The sequence below is a fragment of the Gavialis gangeticus genome, unplaced genomic scaffold (genome assembly GCF_001723915.1).
Source record: "Gavialis gangeticus isolate Ggan-Ray unplaced genomic scaffold, GavGan_comp1, whole genome shotgun sequence".
Lineage (NCBI taxonomy): Eukaryota > Metazoa > Chordata > Crocodylia > Gavialidae > Gavialis > Gavialis gangeticus.
In genome coordinates this window covers 129,947,492-129,962,397 of record NW_017729025.1, presented here as the reverse complement: position 1 = coordinate 129,962,397, position 14,906 = coordinate 129,947,492, and positions in this window count along the sequence as shown.

Sequence of the window (14,906 nt, the reverse complement as noted above, 5' to 3'; positions counted from 1 at the left end):
CCCCCCCCCCCCACCCCCCCCGCAACTCACTCCCTGTACCAGGTATGTAGGGGACAAAAAGGTGTGGACACTGGTGGTGCAACTAGTATGGGGCTCGTGACCTGGTGCTGTTACTGATGCCTCCCCACCCTGCTCTGTCCTGCCTGCTGGGGTCCTGTCCCACTGCCTGCAAAAATAGGGGGGGGCATGCCCTTCGCATGCCCCCGTTCCCATGTCATTCTGTATGCAGTTGCCAGAGTTGCTTGCTTCCACCACCCTGCCTGGCTGTATTACCTGCAGCATGTCTGTGTATGCATGCACATGGCACCCCCTGCCTTCCTCCCCTCAGCCCCAAGCAGCTCATTGCAGGCTGGAGCTCTGCCATCCTGCAAGGGGAAATCTGCAGTTTCCTGCTTCAAAGGAGAAAATCTGTGTGTGTGTGTGTGTGTGTGTGTGTGTGTGTGTGTGTGTGTGGGTTTTTTTTTCTTCTTTAAAGGGGAAAAGCTGGGTTCCTGGTGACTAGCTATGCTTATGCCTTTTTCTTGCACAAGGATTTTTATTCAAGGAAGTTCTTCACTAGCATCTTAAAGGCATTTGAAAAGTTAGCTGTTTGTGCATGTGTACATTTTCCAAACAACCCTATGGTCATTTTTGCACTTGTTTTGTTCTTCAAATACCCTTCCTTTTTTGTCTGTTACTTAGTGCAGATCTGTAAGCAGCTTAGCTCAGAGACTTGCTCTTTTTGTTTTGTATGCTGGCACTTGTCATTTCTGGTACTTTCTGTCAAATAACTAAGGCTAAGCAAGTAATTCTGCTTTTGATTAACGAAACCCCACTGCTTACATTAGAGCTGTACAACTGAAACTCAGTGTGTGTTTTTTTTATCACATTTTAAGAAAGATCCTTTTATATTTTTGTAAGAGGGATATAGTGCATTGTTTTTTAATAAGCAGGGAGCAAGTACATATGGAACATATTATTGGAGTTATAGCACTCTTTCTGCAATACACTTGTATAGATGGCTTCCAGCAATTGAATCCATGTCAAACCAGAATCTCTCCACCTTCCTCTGAATTTCAAATTTATATGATCTCTTCTGGGCTGGGAGAAGAATTTCAACTTTCTTAATCCAATAGTAGATGTGTAGGCAGGCCTCAGATTTTAATCTTCTGTTTGTATGCTAGAGAAGCATCTACTCTGCACTTCACTTTAAGCCATATATAGTCTGGACTTGGTCATCTGAGAGATCACTTTTCTCCTCCATATTGCATTGCAGGAGTCTGAATCCATTAGACTGACTTCCGCATCTTGGCTGAATCTGTCTTTAGAAATATAATATTCCTGGTAGGAACTCCAAACCTCTGGGAGTGGATCTGTTGTTCCACTGGAATCTGTTTGGCATTCCTTTTTTAGGTGCCTTTGATTTCAAACAGCTTAAACAACCCAAAAACCCCAACAAAACCAAAAAACTTGAACTAGGTCAGGTTTTGTCTGGTCATTCATCCATTCACACTGCGCGACTCACACTAAGGGTCAGGCAGTTAAGTGCTGGGATTATGTTGAAAAGATTTTTTTTACACCCAGAACTGTATATATTTAATGTCAGCACTGAGGTACACAGTGGAAATAAACAATAGGGAAGCCTGACCTACATCTTAAGAAATAATTTAAGAAGATTATAGTTCTTGGGGGGGAAATAAGTCTCCCAGTTTGCTGCAGCAAATTTTATTTCAAATGTATTATGTACTTAGCTAAAGTATACAAAGCTATTAGCAAACAGGATGATTCCAAGTGCTGCTCTTCAGTACTCCTTGTGGTTTCAAGCCACAACTAATCTCCGTGTCATTGACACCTGTGGTTTTCCTCTGTTAAATATTTGATTTGGAAAGAGAAACCTGGGAGGTAACTTTCACTCAGTCACCCTCATTTAAAACCAAGCCCATTCATTTTTAATAGGAATGTGCTGCACTTAGGCTAATAAGTCAGATTCTGGATGTGTTGGTCTCTCATGCTGGCTCCTGCATTCCAGGGTGAATGCTGGATGCTAAGCAACCTACGCCCGTCTGAGTAAAACGAACCAATCGGCAGAGAATGTGACTTGGGCTTCTAAGATCTGGGTATTTTAGTGACAAATGTGTTCAGTGCTGTACAGTTCTGTAGAAGCTTTCCTGATGATAATGATCCAAATTTGGGTTAGAAATATACTGAGAGCGAGTTTATTTTTAAAATTTAAACCTTCTCTTTTTTAAGGAACAGAGCTTTACTTTTAGTCTGTAGAGAGAGAGAGAGAGTATTAATGCGACTTAAATACGGTAGGAAATATTGACCTGCTGTTTCTCTGAATCTGTAAACTAAAAATACTTTTAAGTGGGGGAGATGCCAAACTTTCCAGAAAGGGAAGAAGTACTGTAATGCACAGCTGCAGTATGTAATAATTCTTTGACCCTTTTTTAAGGTAGCAGTAACTTGTCAAGTAACTTGGCTTCTTATTACAACTTTAATTTAACCTTTACCAGGAGCATATTGGGACCGCAAAATGGTTATTGAAATGTACTTAATGCCAGAGCTATGCTGACAATTATCTGTACGTGCATTTAATTTAAAATGATAATTTAATCCTTTTGAAACGAGCACATACACATCCTATTCCTTAGTGGCATTTCAACAACGTTATTTCCGAAGGTGCCAGCAGTGATCTGTATTTTGGCTTCTGTGTCTGAATGGGGTAATCTGAACACAGATGCTCCCTTCAGTCAGGGTGACTTCACATGTGTTTGGCATCCAGGTTTAATAATTGCCCTTTTCACATAGGGCAGCCTTGAGGATGAACTGGATAGACATCTGGCTGGGGTATTATGATCCTAGCACTTGTTCCTGCCCAGGGCAGGGGGTTGGACTTGATGATTTGTTCAGGTCCCTTCGGACTATGAAACTTAGATTAGACATTTGATGGAGAGCTCCTCTTTCTTTCTTTCTTCTTTTTTTTTTTTCTTTCAGTGGACAGGCTATTCTGAGTTGAATGCAAGCAGCAACAGAATTCTTATAATTAAAACAGGCCTCTTCTAAAGAGTTTCTTGTAGCTGCTCTAATTATTTTCCTCCAATATTGGTAAACTTTCAGATGTATTAACCTGACAGTCTGTAAGTGTCATGGTTCCCCCAGGGATGTGCTACCTTGGAACCGGTCTGGCCTTGCCTAGTCTCCTGAGGATGCCCCTAGCAGCCAGCTCAGATCTGATGGAGCAAGAGTGGGTGTCTAGATTCCTTCCAACTGTAAAGTCCTGGCCTTTTGGTCTTTGACCCTCTTTGGCTGGCTTTGGTCTTGCCTCCAGGACCTTACTTCTAGTTCAGCATTCAAGAGAAGCTATACCTCTAATAGGAAGAAAAAGTGCAATCTAAAGTTCTAAGCAGCAAAGCCTACAAAGTCTCTTCAATAAAGGCAAAGGGCACCTACCCAGAGGTTTTTCTGCCTCCTCCAATGGGTTAAGCAGTCCCTCTGTCCCCAGTTCCTTCTGTGTGCTTTGAGCACCTGAAAGTTAGCTCAGCTGTTCTCTCTCCTTTAATCTGCACAGCCATGAGCCCCATAGTTGCCTGGATGTCTGCCTTCTCACTCAGCTGACACCATGTGTTCCTGGCTGCTCAGTCCAATATTGTGTTTTAAGTCTCCTCCAGCTTCCTTGGAGCTTCCAATCCTTGTAGATGGAGCTCCATCATGTCTCGTCCTACACACAGTCTGCTCTGTTTAGAGCAGCAAATGAAGTGGGACTCTTTCCCTGTGTACGTGCAAGTGGGGGAAACAGACACAACAGTACTGTGTGAACACTGTTAAAACAGATTTATAATAAAACCCATAATCCCTCACAGTAAGCCATTGAAATGTGTGATTAAGAAATAATAAAATGTGGGACTTAGGTGTTGCATGGCATCACATGCCTTGATTGTTTTCTGGGTTTTATTTGTTTTTAAAGCCATAAAACCTCTTTGCAGTCATGTTTTCCTTCCTTCAGCTTTACCAGTGGTAAAAGGTTAGTGATGGTCTGTTTAGTGAGAACTTCTTTCAAAGAGGTTGTGTAGCTGTCAGTTATGCCACAGCTTGTGATGAGATACCAGTGTTCTCCACATCAGCCACTGAAGGGCCAGCTGGCCTGACTGTTGGGAGATGGAGATCTAATGGCCTCTTCACCTATTCAGTTCATGCCCTCACCATGCACATCAGGCCTTCTTGCCATTAATGACGACCCCTATGTGCACTTTGCATACAAACTCGCTCATGCGGATATGCTGGGAGAAAGCTTCAGAGGTGTGAGTTGGGACCTTGCTCTGCCTTTGTGCCAAAAGCCATCCTTGCTTAAATTAGCTTAATCATTCAGGTTGTAAAGTCAAAGGTACCTGGATGTAATGCAAGCCACATTACTCCCTTGTGTGCTGTGGCTATAGAAACTGGCATGCCCTAACTGCACTAACCTCATCGGTCTCTAGGCTCAGGAAGACCTTTGACTTTTGACTGTTTATGCTGTTATCAGGTTTTCGTACAGCCAATTCTGGCTGCTTTCTGCTTTATCGCTGCTTCCACCCTGTGCTGTAATTTAGGCTTCCTACCCCTCTTCTTTGCAGCAGCACTAGGAAGCTGGTGAGGGAAGGAAAGAAGGAATCAAGCTAACTGACCCAGTGGGCAGTTTCATGTAATAGGATAGGAAAAATGAAACAGGCTGAAGCTATTGCCATATTCACCAGTGGAGAACAATATGAGCCCAGCTGCTCACTTGAACATCTGCACTGAACACACCTCTCTTCCTGACTTTTCAGGTTTCACTGTTCCTTTTTTTTGGGGGGGTCACCTGCTTGTCATGCTGTCTAGCCCTGCTGTAACAGTTCCCCTTTGTGACTCTGCACTAGCTCCGTGTTATTTGCTGTTTGTCTTCCATTTCCAACTCCTTCAACTTTGCTCTACATGACTTGCCTGGTCTTCTCTACTATCCCAAAGTCCTGTCATCCTATTGCCATTGGTACTGATCTCATTCGTGATTTCATTGCCTTTTCTCTACACTTCTGTGGACATGAGTCTAAAAGCATTAACTGGAAGCATCCACAAACCAGGCTGGGGATGTACAGGATAGAAATGACCTCTTGTGTAAGGTGGTTTCTTTTATATAGGCAATCCTTTTCTACTTCCTTTACTAAAGAGCTCCCATTATGCATTATGCCTTGAAGTCTTTCACCACAATCTGTATGAGACTTCAAGTGTCAGTGGTGTTCTTGCAAGACCTGAGAGGAGGCACAGGAATGGAACCGTTGTCCTTCCTTCAAGTGGGACTTCACTATTGTAGTATAATTCTTCTATATTTAACATTTCCTAAGCAATGGTCTTTATCTCTGAACTCCTGAGTAGAACTGGTATGTTCGTATATAAAGGTTACTTAAATGTCACAGTAGTTATTGGGTTTCTTAAAACTCTTCCAAGTTCATAGATTTCATAGACACTAGAGCTGGAAGGGACCTTGCAAGATTATCGGGTCCAGCCCTCTGCCCAAAGGGCAGGAAGTCAGCAGGGGTCAAATGATCCCAGCAAGATAGACATTCAAGTGTTTTTGTTTGTTTGTTTTGGGGTTTTTTTAAGTATCCAGAGTAGGTGCTTGCACCACCTCTGGGGGGAGTCTTTTCCAGGGCCTGGGGACTTGGACAGTAAAGAAGCTTTTCCTTATGTCCATCCTTAAACGGTCTTTCAGAAGTTTGTGACCGTTGGACCTTGTATTCCCATCGGGTGCCCTGGTGAACAGTTGTTCTCCCAGTTCCTGATGTACACCTGTTATGTACTTATAGGCTGCCACCAAGTCGCCCCTGAGCCTGCACTTTTCCAGGCTGAAGAATCCTATGTCTTTCAGCCTTTCCTCATAAGGCGTGTTCTTTTGTCTTCTAATAACTCGCATGGCTCTCTTCTGGACCCTCAAGCTTCTCCACATCCTTTCTAAAGTGTGGCGCCCAGAACTGCACACAGTATTCTAGCTGTGGTCTCACCAGGCCAAGTAAAGTGGGAGGATGACTTCCCAGGTCTTGCTTGAGACGCATCGATAGATGCAAGCCACAGTTTTGGTTGCTTTGCTGGCTGTGGCATTGCATTAGTGGCTTGTGTTCATCTTGTGATCAGTCATGACCCCCAAGTCTCTTTTGGTCATAGTGCTAGTGTGTAGTACGGCCGAGCCTGTAAGTGGTGTGGGTTTTTTCTCCTGAGCTGGAGCACCTTGCATTTCTCAGTGTTGAATGCCTTCAGGTTTTGACCCGCCCACCTTTGTAAGCCTGTCTGTCAGCCTGAATTGCCAGCCTATCCTCCTAGGGTGACCACACTTCCCCGTAGTGTCATCAATGAACTTATCCAGTCTGCTTCTGACACCAGAGTCCAATATGTTTATAAACATATTGAAGATTGCAGGTCTGAGAATGGAGCCCTGGGGGATGCCACTGGTCACCATGTGCCATGTTGACTTGGTACCAACAACTATCACTCTCTGGGTCTGTCCACGGAGCCAGGTCCTCAGTCACTGAAGCGTGGCCTTGAAAGTTTCATAATTCCCCAATTTTTCCATAAGGAAATCATGGGACACCAGGTCAAAGTCTTTCTTGAAATCCAAAAAATATAATATTCATCTCTTCTCCTTTTGTCCAGATGACACATCACCTGGTCATAGAAGGAAATAAGATTGGTCAGACAAGTTGTACCTGCAACAAAGCTGTGTTGGCGATTTGTCAGAATGTTACCTTCTATTAGTCTGTTTAAATAGTTTCTTTTAATGTTTCTTCCCTCCTGCCCCCCCATTCTTTCCAGGGATTGAGGTCAAACAGTTCATAAAGGGAAGTCCATATTTTGCAAATCTAGTTAGCTGTTTAATACTTTGGCTATTTTTCCAAAATTTCAGAAACTTAACAAAATGTTTTGGTTGTTGCCTTTATTCTGGCTCCTGTATGATTATGTGAACATCTCTCTTTTTGGTTCCTGTCCCACCTTTACTTGTCTTCCTCTGTGGTCTAATTTTTTTTTTTTTTTAGACTCATCAGTTTTGTGCTATACATGACTCCATAGACTGCCAGTTGGCTTGTTATTCTCTTAAACCGCAAAATGCATGCGCCCTCCAATAAAGCATAAATACAGAATTGTCTGAATTTTAGATGATACAATTAATTCATGTCAACCATTAATTATTTGCATTGTGTCAAAGCTGAATTTCAGAATTCAAGTGTAGCAATTTAAAACAAGTCTCCTAATTATTATTGCATAAAATACTGTTCTGAGAGTTGAAAATACAATACTTTCAGTCTAGTACAGTGATTCTCAACCAAGGTTGAGAGCAACGAAGCAAGCAGTGTAATATATAAATCTTGTTTTTGAAACTGAGTGCCACTTACCTCACAAGTTATGGAGCGATGTCGTGAGTCCAGTGAAGGGCATCTCAAATGCCAAATGGTTGAGAACCACCAGTCTGGTACCTGTGTCAGGTGTGCTTTCCTGTCTGACCTGACACACTCGCACACCGTATTGCTCCACTTATAGGATGACCTTTTACCTTCAGTAAGAACCATCAAAATCATAGTTGACTTGTAAGTCACCCTGACACCCTATCGGAACAATATGATATAATTGTATACAACAGATCCCCTGCAGGGCTCCCTGACGAGCCAGCCCATGTGGCCTATCTGTTCCATTGTCCTGTCTCTCACAGGCCCACCTGCTTCACTACCACCATGTAAGGGTAGATGACCTTGGATGGTGCCCTTCATGGGCTCAGTGCATACAAGAAAGGGCCACAATGGCTGGGTGACCCAAATGGCCACCATGTAACAGTTCCCAGTGATTTCCCTCATCTACTTCATTAGAATGAAAAGCAGGCATTAATCTTTTATGCTGAAGGCAGAAGCTCAAAAGCCCTGTAGTAAATTGAGGCTTCCCAACTTATGGCCCTACTGTAGGAAGCAGGGAAACCTTGGGCTCCCAGTTCTGGGCAAGGTCCAGGTGGCAGGTCAGCACTGATGCCACGGTGCCAGAAAAGTTCCCATACAGTGAGCTCAGCAAGGTTTCCTTCCAGCTATCTGAGACAAAGTGGAAGTTTGTGGGGTATCATGTACATGTTCTTGAGTTAATTTTGCTGATATGGCATGTGTAGTCTCTATGTAAAGGTAATATCAAACTGCATTCAGCCCTATTGGTCTTATGTCTATATAGATTGTGATTTATAAATGTAGTTTTGATATATTGACTATATCATAGCCAAGGTTGCTTTAGTGAGTCAGTGATTTACTTACTTAGCCTGTGCCTATTCATACTTTGAAGAGGTAATTGCTGAGAATCATCATTTTCCAGGAGTTTGACTCATCACCCATGCCTACTTGCTCTGACACATGGGAGCCAGGCTATGACCAGACAATGGTTAAGTTATATTTTAAAAGGCAAAAACTCTAGCATGGAGTAACATCTGGCTACAGAGAGACTGTATGTTGGATTAGTGAATGTCTGAAAAGATGCACATATGCTCCTGGTCTTGATTAGATAAGGGAAGATGTCTGCTCTAGCAAGCATAGCGCTACCTCTCTTGCTGCAGTGCAAGGCACCATACACAAACCACAGATTTGGCCTCTGACACACTTTAGCTGGTTGCTTGGGGAGCAGGTAGTCACTGGCATATTGTGAGCCCCTCTAGAATCAAAGAGGCAATATCCAAGTAAGTAGCTGTATTCAAGGGCATGGCTTTGTCTTCTGTCTTCCCCTGGTACAGGGGTGTCCCTCAGCCAAAGAGGCTCAGTAGAGCAAGCTGGCAGGGGAAATTGCAGGCGTCTCTTATGGGTCAGAGACTGAAGCTGCTTTCTTAACCTGTGGAAGCTGCTAGGAACTGCATCTTTGGATCTAAGGTTTAGGGTAAGAACAGGTTATTGTTCTGTTTTGTTTTGCTCTTATATCTCTGTCTGTGTCCCAACATATGGTTACTCATTTCTTAAATGGGTTCCTGTTTATTATAGTCAATCCTTTGGGTTATCTTTTTACAAACTGCTTGTTGTCAGTGATGCTTGTGATTCTAGAGTCTGACCACACAGGCTCACCCATTCTATGAAAAGGGAGATCTGTCTTTTCTGAGCATGTGGCCCAATAAGGGTGTGATCCTTCTAGCTGGCAAATCCCCTCTGCTAATGGCTGGCCAGACTTGAGCAAGACAGTAGTGCTAAGGTGCCATAGGCTATGGGACTGGCCTCTGGCTCATCTCGGCTGGTTCTCAGTGGTCAGCTAGCAGAAAGGGGTTTGGGGTATAAGGTCACCCCCAAAGGTGGGGAAGCACCCTGGGAGAGTGTCTTGGGCACACCCAATCTGCACCCCGGGCCAGGGTGCATTGCACTATATGCTTCAGAAGTGCGGACATTTAAAAATACGTAAGTGCTTTTTTAATGTTGGTTTATGGAGTGTATGTGTTTGGGGTTTTTTTTATAGTGAACGGTGCAATTGTTGTTGGAAAGGAATAATGAAAATTTCTAACACTAAACTCAAAATGCCGGAAGCTAGATTCTAAAAACATTAAATGATGGCAATGTTTCATTCCCCACAAACACAAATTAGTTGAATATACTTTGCTGACACTTAGGAGAAGTCAAATCTGAGCTGACAGATATTTGGTACAGACGATGCTTTGGGCCCTTTCTGAGCCCTGTCTTTGGTTATCTGATCCTCCTGTGAGACTCTCTGTAATGGCAATAACCATTCAAGGACTGGAGCTGTAGCATATTAGCTTGCATTCAGGGAAAAAGCTGTTGTTTGTTATATTGAACCTTAACATGTGAGATTCAGTTATATGTAAGTTTGACTTATAACTGGGAAAATACAGTAACTTACTTTTTTTCCTTAACTGCCTTACATTTTCTACTTGATCAGTTTTAGGATTATAGAATTTTTCTTCAGGTTCGAGTGGTATTTGCATCAGCTAAACTAGAAAATGGGCCCTGAGGAAAAGCCTTGCTTTTTTGAAACCCATATAAAAGGTAACATTTGTTCTTGGTAACAGAGCAATCTGGCTTATGTTTCTCTCTTGCTGTCTCAGTACAAAGCCTCTTTGCTCTGGCCAAAAAAATTGAACGTACTCAGGAACTCATATTAATTCAAAGAGAGTGCTTACCCACTGCAGAGCATCCTGTATTACAATGAAAGAGAAACAACACTGATCCTAGCTGTGCCTGAGCAAGAGAGAGAGAGCATTCCACTTTAAGTGGTGTGTATGAGTAGACTTTGGGGGCTTGCTAGGCTCTGCAGTTAACTATTAATTGCAAAAGGATACTTGGTTGCTTAAAATAGTACATGGGAGGGGTGGAAATAACACTTTAATTTATTTGGAAGGATCATGCTTGTAACTAATACTATATGTATTTTGCATCGAATAGCTCTGTCTGTAAAATATTAGCTTGTGGGAAGTCTGTATCTTGAATCTTGTACTCTCTTAATATTAACTTTTACTGAATTAAAGGAAAGTGTTAGCATTGTTAATTCTCAACAGGCTCAGAGTATCACTTGCCAGTCTGCTAGTGGCAGTTTGCACATTCTGTATATTTAATTGGCACAGATCAATACCAAAAAAAAAAATAGGGTAAGATTTTATTTCTCATAAATAAGGTCCCTCACCTGATAGCTGCTCTTCATGGCTTGTTCCTGCTTACTCAGAGCTGCTGGCAGGATCAGGGTCTCCAAAAGGAACAGAAAATGCCACGCAAGTGAAATGAGGCTGATTTTAAAGCAAAAGACCAAGAGTTTCTAAAACAGCTGATGATTTTGGAGGTTTCCATATTTGAATGCACAGCAAGAGACATTTTGAAGAGGCTTGATTTTTCAGAAACTGCTAAGTGCCCAGTTCTAAACATGAGATACCTTGGAGTAGGTGCCAAGAAAAGGGATCAGGTCACTTCAATTCACTTGACTTAGGCCAAGAACCTAACAGGATATATTTAGTCTTTTGCATTCAATTTTTTTAATATACAAATCATCTGAAAGTCATTGGCTTCTATATATGAGCTTTGTATGTATTTGATATCAAAGCTTTGTTTGTTTGTTTGTTTGTTTGTTTGTTTGTTTGTTTGTTTGTTTGTTTGTTTGTTTGTTTGTTTGTTTGTTTGTTACAAGTACTGTACCTTTCTAGCTGCTTTCACCTACAATGCACAAGTTCTCAAGAAGCAGAACTGCTTTGCTACCTTTCTCTCCAAATTATGGAGTCCTCATTAGGGATACAAGGTTCCTTCCATCTATGGTAATTTTTTTAGAGGAACCTTTTGGAGTGTTTTTCCCTTTCCTCCTCTCTACGGTAAAATGCGCATGCACTTCTTAATGAAGAAGAGAGGGCCGTGAGCGTGCATCAGATTTGTGTGAGGGGAAAAATGCTGCTGGTTTTTTTTTGTTTTTCCTGGAAGAAAAAAAGTCAGAAAACAGTTTGCTCAAAAGTTAAATAAAATAAAAGTTTGTCTTCTGACAATACTCCCGCATACCTGTGAAGTGAAAGAGCAGGGGAGATTGGTTGTTGTATAGATATTACAGTTCTTATCTACTAGTTGTGGCATTGATTAGTCATTGTACATTTTAGCTTTTGAAAGGTAAACACCATGTTCTGGCAGAAGCAGATTTTGCTGTTGTAAAGACTGCTCTGTCAAACTTCTCTGGCATATTATAATTGCTTCAAGAGCAATCTCCTGTCAACCCCCTTCACCCAAAATGGGGGAGTGTAGCAATAGAAGCTATAGCTAGAAGCATAGAAAACGCATGCAATGTTTATGATGATATCATATATGATTACTTTTTTTCTTAATCATTCTGACTGTAGAACTACCACCATAAGTTCCCAAGCCTGTCCCTATTGTATTTCTAATTAAAAGAAAAGCATGTCTGGTAAAGGTTATAGTTAGTTGTTTGTTAGAAATTATTTAAAAAAACTCAGGTCTGTAATTTGACAATTGGCTTCTTCCATAGTAATAGCAACTGGCAGTTCATAGTCCCTGGGTGACTAGGTTTAAGTAGTTTATATTCACCACTACGGCATGTTTAAAGATAACAATTAAAACAGATGCTCTGTAAGCACCCATTTTATTTTAAAATATTTAAATAAGTTTGAAGCTAGAAAATTTAAGCCATGTGTGCTGGAAATGTCAAAGTGAATAGGAAACAAATGAGAGAAGTTAAGTAAAAGTAGGAAAACAAAAAATGTAAGCTCAGTTGCTTACTACATATGGCCCTTTGATTGTATTGCTCAGCTGAAAACCATGGGACCTGACAAACTGCAGGTTTAAGGAAAATCTGTTTTATTTTTAAGTATTTCTCTGGCCAGAGAGACGGAGAATGCTTATACATATGACCGGGGGGGGGAGAGTCCTCAGGGTTTTCTTCTATACCCTCTAAATTGAAACAGTGGCTTTCAATTAGAAAAATTGAAACTTTTTTTTATCAGTGAGGGACCTGATCCTTTATTTCCCCCCCCCCCCCCATTTTATTTGGCAGAGCCTGCCCAACTCTCCTGCAGCTGGGGAGGGAGCTGCTGGTGGGCTGAGTGGCCCCTGAGCTGTGGGGGGGCCCTGGTCCTTCCCTCTGTGGCGGCAGTGCCCCCTGGGGTCACCCAGGTGGGCTGCTAGAGGACTGGGTGCCCTAGCTCAGAGACAGCACCCAGCCCAATCCAACTTTCCCCGAGCCTGTCCAGGGAGCAGCACCTGGCAGGCTTCCAGTGGGTGGGCTCATGAAACAGTTGGACTGGGTCAGATCCTGCTTCCAAGCTGGGCCAGCACCTGGTCTACCAGCAGCTTGCCTGGGTGGCCCCAGGGGGTGCTACTGCCATGGAGAGGACTAGGGGCCCCCATGGCTCAGAGGCCCCTCAGCCCACTGGCCACTCAACCCCCCCCCCACCCCCCCCCGGCTGCAGGAGAGGCTGGTAGGCTCTGCTTAAAAAAAAATAGGGCCCCTTGCCACTTCTGCCTTCAGCAGGTGCCTGCTGAAAGTAGGAGCAACAAGAGGCCCAATCTTTTTTCTCTGCAGAGACTACCCACCTCTCCTGCAGCTGGGGGATGAGCTGATAGTTTGCAATGATGCATTGCAGCTAAGCAATATCCAGATGTACAGGCAGCCCCCAATGAACTGCAGTAAGTGAAACTGCATTTTGCTAGAGCAGGCATTTAAAATACCTACCTGGTTTCACTTAGTGCTCAGCACGTTTCATTCTAACGCTCAGTGTTGGGGGTGGGGAGGAAGCAGCGATGGTGGCGGCGTTGAGTGAAGCAGTGAGTGGGAGTGAGCAGGGGCCCAGGGTGGGGTCTCAGGAGCCCAGGGTCTGCTCTGGCAAGTGGTGCTGGAGTGGCCAGCGGGCAGGGATGTGAGCATGGGGCCCAGGCCGGGGTCCAGGCCAAGGTCAGCAAGGTGGCAGGAGCATGGGGCCCGAGGCCAGGACTGGCTGGAGTACGCGTCCTGGGCTGGTGTGAGCCACCACTCAAGAACACGTGCGCCATGTCTCCCACCACCCCGGGCCACAGCGGGGCCAAGGCTGCAGAGCCCCCCTGCCCCTGGGCTGCTGCCTGTGCCCTGTTCCTCTGGTCATGCACTTGCCCACAGAGCGCAGATGCCATCCTAAGCCTGCAGTGATCTGGCAGCAGTGGCTAGTCCCAGTGCTGGGTGCCCTGGAGGGAGCCCCCGCTGGGCAGAGCAGGGTGCAGGTGGGTGCCCCACTATTTCCCCTATGCTGGCCAGAGCCCTGCTGTCTCCTTGCCATAAATATCTGAGCAGGTGGGTCCCTGACTCAGGCCCCATGGGTGGGGTGGCTGGGGCTGTGCACAGGTGTGTTGGTGGCCGGTGGGTGTGGGCCAGCAGGGGCCATTGTGGCGGCAGAACAATGAAACTGGGAGGAGACAATGCCTTCCCTGGTGGAGCCCATGTGGTGCCTTGCCAGGAGCAGCAGGGCCAGGGCTGGCAGAAGTGCAGGGCCCAGGCTGGCAGGGCTGAAGGAGCATGGGGCCTGGGCTGGCAGGTGGTGCAAAACCAATTTTTATATTTATTTACATTAAATCCTATGGGGAAATGGGTTTTGCTTGATGCTGTTTCACTTAAAGCTCAGTTTTACTGGAACCAATTAAGAACGCTAAGTGGGGATTGCTTGTAATTTAGTCTGCAATGATGCAAACTCATCTAAAGCCCCCAAAACTGGAACACATGTAATGTGTGATGCCATTAAGCTGCACAAATGACATTTTCATCACGTGTACATCGTGACAACTGTCACATGTACAAGCGCCCAGAGAGAGACACTGGGAGAGAGCTTTGTTTTGGAGTTAATTTTTGGAGTGGACTTCAAAGCAGAGGAATCCATGGCTGAGTGAAAGTGCTGACACAATTTTAATTAGAGATCACAGATGCTGTTGCTGCTTCACTGGACTTGTTGGCTGATGAGTTCATGTTATAAACTAAAAGAGCAAGAACCACAGAGGAAGGTTAAAAATCGGAGCTGCGCTGTGGATTTTGCTGTAAGAATACTCCTGTTTTTATCTGCCAGTAGGTTGGACAGTGCCGATAGTATTATTCACTCTAGGTTTCTTCTTTTTTTTTTTTAAGACTAAATACTGTTGCTGTATTCTAGCAAACGTGTATTTTGCTCCTGAAGGGACTGCTCTGTTGAACTTCATTGATGCATATATACTGCGTGCCAATCTCTGCTAATCCTTCTTAATCTCTTTTGTGATGGCTTATCTTTTGTTCCACACAGCTACACGCCTATCTCTTGCGTACTCTAAGTTTGTATGTCCCAGCTCTTGGCACTTGCCTCCAACTCAGTGCCACCCTCTGTTGTGAAACTCTGATGTTTAGGGCCAAATAACTCTCATTCCCATAGCAATGGCTATATCTTAAGTGCGGCATCTTTGTTTTTGCAGTCTCTTTCTCTCATAACG